Source organism: Bubalus bubalis, chromosome X (assembly GCF_019923935.1).
Source record: "Bubalus bubalis isolate 160015118507 breed Murrah chromosome X, NDDB_SH_1, whole genome shotgun sequence".
Lineage (NCBI taxonomy): Eukaryota > Metazoa > Chordata > Mammalia > Artiodactyla > Bovidae > Bubalus > Bubalus bubalis.
Window position 1 is genome coordinate 34,712,064 of NC_059181.1, and position 7,619 is coordinate 34,719,682.

The 7,619-nt window shown below is 40.6% G+C and overlaps 1 long non-coding RNA gene across 1 annotated transcript; it reads left to right on the forward strand.

Annotated features, from left to right (window-relative positions):
- The first annotated feature begins 5,652 nt into the window (after positions 1-5,652).
- On the forward strand, positions 5,653-6,382 carry LOC123465400. The gene is made up of 2 exons (XR_006640631.1): positions 5,653-5,866; positions 6,255-6,382. It is a non-coding gene; the product is annotated as an uncharacterized LOC123465400 (long non-coding RNA).
- The last annotated feature ends 1,237 nt before the right edge of the window (positions 6,383-7,619 follow it).

The window sequence follows — 7,619 nt, forward strand, 5'->3', positions numbered from 1 at the left end:
TGCCTGCCCTGCCCTGTGAAGTGAGTAGGAGGCAGGAGCCATGAAGCAGTTATTTACAAGGATATTAGCATCATCAAGAATGATGGAGGAGTTGGGATGGAGAGAAAAAGTTTTCTTTTGGACATATAAAATGAAAATGTCTATATTATCAGATAAAATTTACATATATAAGTGACCCATGTTTACCATCAGGGACTCAAAAGTTTAGCAAGGAACATATCTTCTGTCTTATGATTGAGGAATAGAGCTACTTCCTGTCACAGGCGAAAGTTCCATGAAAGTTAGTCTCCTCCTCTGGCCCAAATATGGATCAAAGTGAATGGGAAAAGGGCTTTTACTACTATGTAGACACATGGCATTTCTTTTTTAATTTTTTAAATGGACAAAAAGATAGCATCATTGTGATTTCTACCCAGTAATAAATCTTTTGGTTCTTACTATTAAATTGTATGACAAATACTCATGAAACAAGCTGAAGACTGGAAAACTTTATTCATAAAGAGGATTCACCCTGTGTAAGGTAGGCTTTATGAGAAGCAAGCAATCTTAGCCATAACTTTGTATTCTTTCATTAGTTCCCCCAAAGCCATGGAGTCTTCCTGAGTGCTACATTTGTAGACTTAGAAGCTGGCCTGGAGATACTCCACTGACCACAAGCCTTTTACTTCTGCATACCCAGGTCTTTTCCAAAGTTAAAATAAGGATGTCCCTTTCCTTGATAAAGATACTTTCTACTGAAAGAGTTACTCACTATTTGTGTTTTTAAACTTAGTAGATTATCATATTTGATTAGTTGAACCAAGGGGTTGGAACTATCAATTTTAAAAGAAAATAGCATTGCAGGAAAAGTAACTGATTGTGATAGAAGTAGTCTTAGACACAGCTGGAAAATATAAATTTAGAAGGTGTAAATTCAATCTTTTCTTCATTTTGTTTCTTGCTTTCTCTTCTCAACTCTGAAGTCCCAAGACCTGAGTCTCCCACTGATCTTCCAGAAAACGTCTATGCTCCCAACTCATAATTTTTCCCTTCACGCTCTTCACCCATCCCAGTTCTCAGTATTTTGGGCCTGTTTCTCACTGACTTCTATAGAGAAGACCTTCCTAATGTACCAAATGACAAAGTGTTTATTATGCATCAAAAAGGCTTTTAAACTAAAGGTTAAATTGTGGGATAAGGGGATGAAGAGGAGAGGACTTCATGAAGTGGTATGCATCAAATCAAAATTTCTCAATAGCATGCACCAGAATCACCTGCGGGACTGGTTTACAACAAAGTCCTGGGCTCTGCCTCTAGATTCCTGGGGCCTGAGATTGTGCATTTGAAACAAGCTCCCACATGATGCTGTTGCTGCTGCTGATCCATGGACCACACCTTGAGAACCACTGCTTTACATTAAACAATCTAAGTCACTTCCTAATTTGTCTAGACATCCAAATGAGGCCATGAGCAGGATGCTGGCACATTCTACCCAAACTTCTTGCTCAAAATTTGAGATATTTTTTCTCATTCATTGTGAGAGTCATAAGCTATACTATTAGGAGTAAAAGATGGGATTTGGGATAAGATTCATTTGTTGTCCACTCTGGACGACAGAGGATGAAATGTTTGGATAGCATCACCAACTCAATGGACATGGGTTTGGGTGGACTCCGAGAGTTGGTGATGGACAGGGAGGCCTGGTGTGCTGCGGTTCATGGGGTTGCAAAGAGTCGGACACGACTGAGCGACTGAACTGAACTAAACTGAACTGCCACTCACTTGAAATTTCTTTAAAATCTCCAACATGCCCTTTTGTACTGTAAGAAATAGAACAATAAATTCAGTCTTTCAAGTTCATTGTGGGGCTCAAAACACAAGACATGTGAAGGTGCTTTGTAGGCTATTAAGTGCTCTACGAATGGTATAATTGTTATAAAGAAAGTGGCTTCTCTGAGGTAGCTATTCAAAATGAAATTATGGAGGTCCAAACCCTGTTTTCTGAACACTGGAGCTACATGTGTTCCCTGTGTCACCAACAAAGCCAGGTTCCTTAAAACCTTTATGTCGTGGGCAAAAAGAAACACTATGTAGTTTTGACAGAAGGCTTTTTATGCCCTGGAGAGTCTTACACATGCAGATCTTTATAGAACAAAGAGAAACTTTCTGTCATCCTACATATTCCAAGAGGAGCCTTAGTCACCATCACGGAAGATCCATAAGAAAAACACCTGTACAATCTTTCTTAGGGTCAGGGTATTTGGAAAGCATCAGGAAAGAGCTGCATTAACATGATTCATTGAATGTATCCCATTCCATTTTTTACTCCTCATCCTTCACACAGTACTTAATAATTAGGGGGGAAATATCTCCTGTGAATACAGCACACTCTGCTATGCATTCCATTTGTTAGACTCAAATCTCATTCTTAAAATCTTTATGCTGCCCCTCCCAGCCCCTGAAAATACACAGCTCTCAAAGGATACAGTCCCAGATTCAGGAACAGCTGAGAGGAGCCATTATTGTGGCCTCATTCCCTGGTTATTCAGACAGTGAAGAGTCTACCTGCAGTGTGAGAGACCTGGATTCGATCCCTGGGTCAGGCAGATCCCCTGGAGAAGGGAACAGCTACCCACTCCAGTATTCTGGCCTGGAGAAGCCCATGGACAAAGGAGCCTGGCAGGCTATATATAGTCCATGGGGTCCCTAAGAGTTGGACAGGACTGAGCAATTAACACACATACCAAGTCTCACACCCAGAGCTAAGACAGGAATAAACAGTGTCTGCAGGGGACAATTCTAACCCCTTGGAATCATTCCTTGCAGGCAGCAACCCTTGAAGAAGGTGTAAGCGCTGCATATCAGAGGCTGGCCTTTTTTTTTTCCCTGTCAGCTGGTAAGGTCCCTAACACTCAAGATTCTTCTTTCACTAATATAGGAGTAAGTGAATGCTCAGGTGCTGAATCAAGGGACACAAGACTCCATACAAAGAAAGCTGAAAAGAACTGAGGTGGGATAGTGAACTCAGATCATGTGATGCCATGCCCAACTCACCTGCTGACACACCGAATGAGATTGTAGGTCCCAACATGCATAGGGAAAGTTTAGAAAATAAGGGAGAAAGTGGGGGAGGAGAAAGCTACAATTTTGCTTCTTGTACATTTTCTCATCAAAACCTCACCTTGCCCTCTGGTATTCCCTCTCTCAGAGGAGGCAATTCAAAGCCTCTGGGTCAAATAGTGATGGGTGTCCAAGGCTACAGTCAGCACAGTAGCTCTGTGAGGTCACCAGAGTTGCGTGTGTGTGTGCGGGGGGGGTCATTTATCCCTCCTATTTTTTCTTTTGTTGACTATTTTTTCTCCCTCCTGAAGTTCTAAAGGGATTTAGATTTTTTCTCTCTACTCCTTCCACCATCCTTCTGTTCTGTTTGCAAATTCATTTGTGAACATCTTCCAATTATAATATGCCCTTCGAAGGTATGGGAGGAATGCAAGACTAAGAGACGTGATATCTTTACACCTTTAGTTCATTCACTTAGTCAACAAATGGTTTGCAACCATCTTCTGTGTAAAAGCCATTCTTCCAAATACTGGGCATGTATCACTGAACAAAACAGAAAAAAAAAAAAAAAAAAAACCTCCTGTCCTCTCAGAGTTTATATTCTAGTGGATTTATAATCTGAAATTAAGTCTAATCCTCAAATCCTTATTTTACATGAAAGAATGAAATGTGTTTATTCTCAGGAGGAATAAATTCTAATTAAATCAATATTTCTCAAAGTGCTTTCCAGTAAACCTCCATCAGAAACTCTTAACATGCTTGTCCAAACAAAGATTAATGGTCTTCACAGCAGGCTCACACAGTTAAACTCTAGAGGGTGAGGTGCAGTAACTTTAACATTCTTAGCATGAGTGCCCTCTAACCTTTGAGTGTGTGTATGCTAAGTAGCTTCAGTCGTGTCCAACATTTCAGGCACCAACACTAGAAACCAATGTTTCCTAAAGTTCCTGTTAAAATCACCCAGTCAGTCCAGTCGCTCAGTCATGTCCAACTCTTTGCAACCCTATGGACTGCAGCACCCAGAGGCACCTATTAATATTGGAGTTTCCCAGACTCATTTCACACAGATCTGGATCTAGTGGGTGTGTGGTGGGGCCACAGGTGGTTCTGGGGTTAACAGTAAAGTTTAGGAAATACGGAGCTTTATGATAAGACTGAGAATCAGGGACATCAGACCAGTTTCACACTCAGGGGAAAATACCTGAGTGATGTATTATTAATAGTCACTTTTATTTTTTCCTCCATTTAGTAACTCCTTTTCTAACATGAAGAGTTTACTCTGGCTTAGAGGGTAAAGCATCTGCCTGCAATGCAGGAGACCCGGGTTCGATCCCTGGGTTGGGAAGATCCCCTGGAGAAGGAAATGGCAACCCACTCCAGTATTCTTGCCTGGAAAATCCCATGGACAGAGGAGCCTGATAGGCTACAGTCCATGGGGCCGTAAGAGTCGGACATGACTGAGCAACTTCACTTTCTAACATGAATTTGCTGGGTTTTGCTTTTCCATTTTCTTTCTCTGCTGGATATGTCTTGAAAGCTCACCTGTGTGAGCCCTGAGCTTGATGGAATAAGCTTTTATCACAAGACTTGTCAAGGTTTATACCTATTACCCTGGCCAGTCCTCCACTAGATCATTAGATCATCAAGGGTGGGGACTAATCTTGTCAAATCAGTACCCACCTAGGGCCTCTCCCCAGTAGGTGCTCAATAAATATTTACTCAACACTAGTCTGGTTAATAGTATTTTGAGGGATTAGAATGTGTTTGAATCTCATTTACACCACATCTTGCAGTCCCCCTGTGGTCTTGCAGTCCATTTTTTACCCTTCAGTAAATGAAGCACTGAGTGTCAGTACCTTTGCAGATCACCCCAGAACACCATTTGGTTCTCACTCCCTGATGTCTTTTCTGCATACCAGCCCACCCCCACACCTCTCCCCAAGGACAGTAGGAGAAGAGAGCAATGTGAGCTGATTAGCAGAGATCAGAACTGCACTTGAAAGAGATTACAGCTTTTGATTTCTTTCTTGGCTGCTGACATCAAGGTGGGTAACTTCACAATTGCTGTGGCATTTTGGTTTTAAATAAAGGCGCACTTTTAAAGCAAATACATTTATTTTGAATTTTTTGACATTGAATAAAAATCTAATTACCATCTTTTTTTTTTTTTTCATTTTTATCAGCATGGTCAACTGAGGTTTGAAACGGAAAAAAAAAAATGAGATCATTTGCGAAAAAGATATATGATTAAAGATGGATTAAAATATGTTAAGTAGGTTTGAAGAAAGGAAATACAAAAGAAATGTGGTGTGAAAATATCCTCTTTGAAAATCTCTCTGCATGTCTTTTTTTTTTTTTTTTTTGGAAGGCATTTTCAGCCTCAGGTTGTTTATAGACATTTATTAACAGATTATAAATGAAGGAGGCGCCAGAAACAGAAGAGCATTTTGAGATGCTGAAGTGAAAGTCATCGTGAGCTGTCTCTCATTTATTAAAGGGAACTGAAAGGGCAGTGGTGGGCTGCGGGGGTGGGGTGGGGGTGTATTTCAGGCCATAGTGGGTTTTTGTTTTCCTACTCCCACTATCTTTTTTTTTTTTTTTTTTTTTTTTTTTTAAAGAAAAGTTTCTTAAGCATCGTTTAATGCTTTGGTTTGAACTGCTTTGAAAGGAAGAATACAAAGACATGAAAATACATTCATATAAATTCTTACTTCTCCTTTGAATTTAAATCAGGAGTTCCATTTTGCCTTGGAAAAGGCAGACCTTCATTCTGACTCTATGAGAAGAGGGAACAGAAAGTGAGGAGAAATACGGACCTACTTCTGTGGTAAGAAATTTCAGTAGTATTCAGCGCCATTTGTGTGCAGCAGCAAAGAAGAACCAGATCCACCAGTTTTTAATTAGAGAAGACTTGTGAGAGTGCCCCCAAGAAACTCTCCAGTGGTCCAGTGGTTAAGACTCGGAGCTTCCAACACAGGGGTTGTGAGTTCGATCCCTGGTCGGGAACTAAGATCCCACGAGCCATGTGGTGCAGCCAAAAAGAAAAAAGAGTGCCCCCAAACCAAAGGGGTTTCCTCTTGAGATGGCCGTTTCCATGGGCTCTTAAAGGTTACAGGAGGAGCCTCTTCTAAGCAGCACCTGAAAAATCCTACCCGAGTAGAAAATCTGGAACTGTTTGACAGGTTGAGGCATGAATGTCTTTCTTTTATTTCTAGAAGGCCAGGGTGTGACCAGAACAAGGAATCAGGCTTGTTTCATCCTAGAAGAATTTTCTGCTTCTTAAGTTGCTGCGTCATGGTTCTGTCTTTGAACTCATCTTAAAGTTTTAACATGTGTTTTCAAACCTTGTCTTTTAAAAGGTACATTTTTATTGACTGCTTTACTTTGAAACATATAAGAACTGGATTTACATTTTAAGAATCTTTTTTTTATACAAAAGGTCTTATGGGAAACCACATCAGAGTTCAGTTCTTCACATCTCCCAGAGCTCCGGTTCCGATCAGTGCACTAATCCAGTGTCACAGTTGTGCACTCTCTACACACACGTACATATGTAATTTCTGATTCATCGTTTCATTTGAAGTCATTTTGTATCCCTCTTATATCTCAAGGTAATGCCCATAATCATTTTTTTTTTTAATTTTATTTTATTTTTAAACTTTACATAACTGTATTAGATTTGCCAAATATCAAAATGAATCCGCCACAGGTTTACATGTGTTCCCCATCCTGAACCCTCCTCCCTCCTCCCTCCCCATTCCATCCCTCTGGGTCGTCCCAGTGCACCAGCCCCAAGCATCCAGTATCGTGCATCGAACCTGGACTGGCAACTCGTTTCATACATGATATTTTACATGTTTCAATGCCATTCTCCCAAATCTTCCCACCCTCTCCCTCTCCCACAGAGTCCATAAGATTGTTCTATACATCAGTGTCTCTTTTGCTGTCTCGTACACAGGGTTATTGTTACCATCTTTCTAAATTCCATATATATGCGTTAGTATACTGTATTGGTGTTTTTCTTTCTGGCTTACTTCACTCTGTATAATAGGCTCCAGTTTCATCCACCTCATTAGAACTGCTTCAAATGTATTCTTTTTAATGGCTGAATAATACTCCATTGTGTATATGTACCACAGCTTTCTTATCCATTCATCTGCTGATGGGCATCTAGGTTGCTTCCATGTCCTGGCTATTATAAACAGTGCTGCGATGAACATTGGGGTACTCGTGTCTCTTTCCCTTCTGGTTTTCTCAGTGTGTATGCCCAGCAGTGGGATTGCTGGATCATAAGGCATGTCTATTTCCAGTTTTTTAAGGAATCTCCACACTGTTCTCCATAGTGGCTGTACTAGTTTGCATTCCCACCAACAGTGTAAGAGGGTTCCCTTTTCTCCACACCCTCTCCAGCATTTATTACTTGTAGACTTTTGGATTGCAGCCATTCTGACTGGCGTGAAATGGTACCTCATAGTGGTTTTGATTTGCATTTCTCTGATAATGAGTGATGCTGAGCATCTTTTCATGTGTTTGTTAGCCATCTGTATGTCTTCTTTGGAGAAATGTCTATTTAGTTCTTT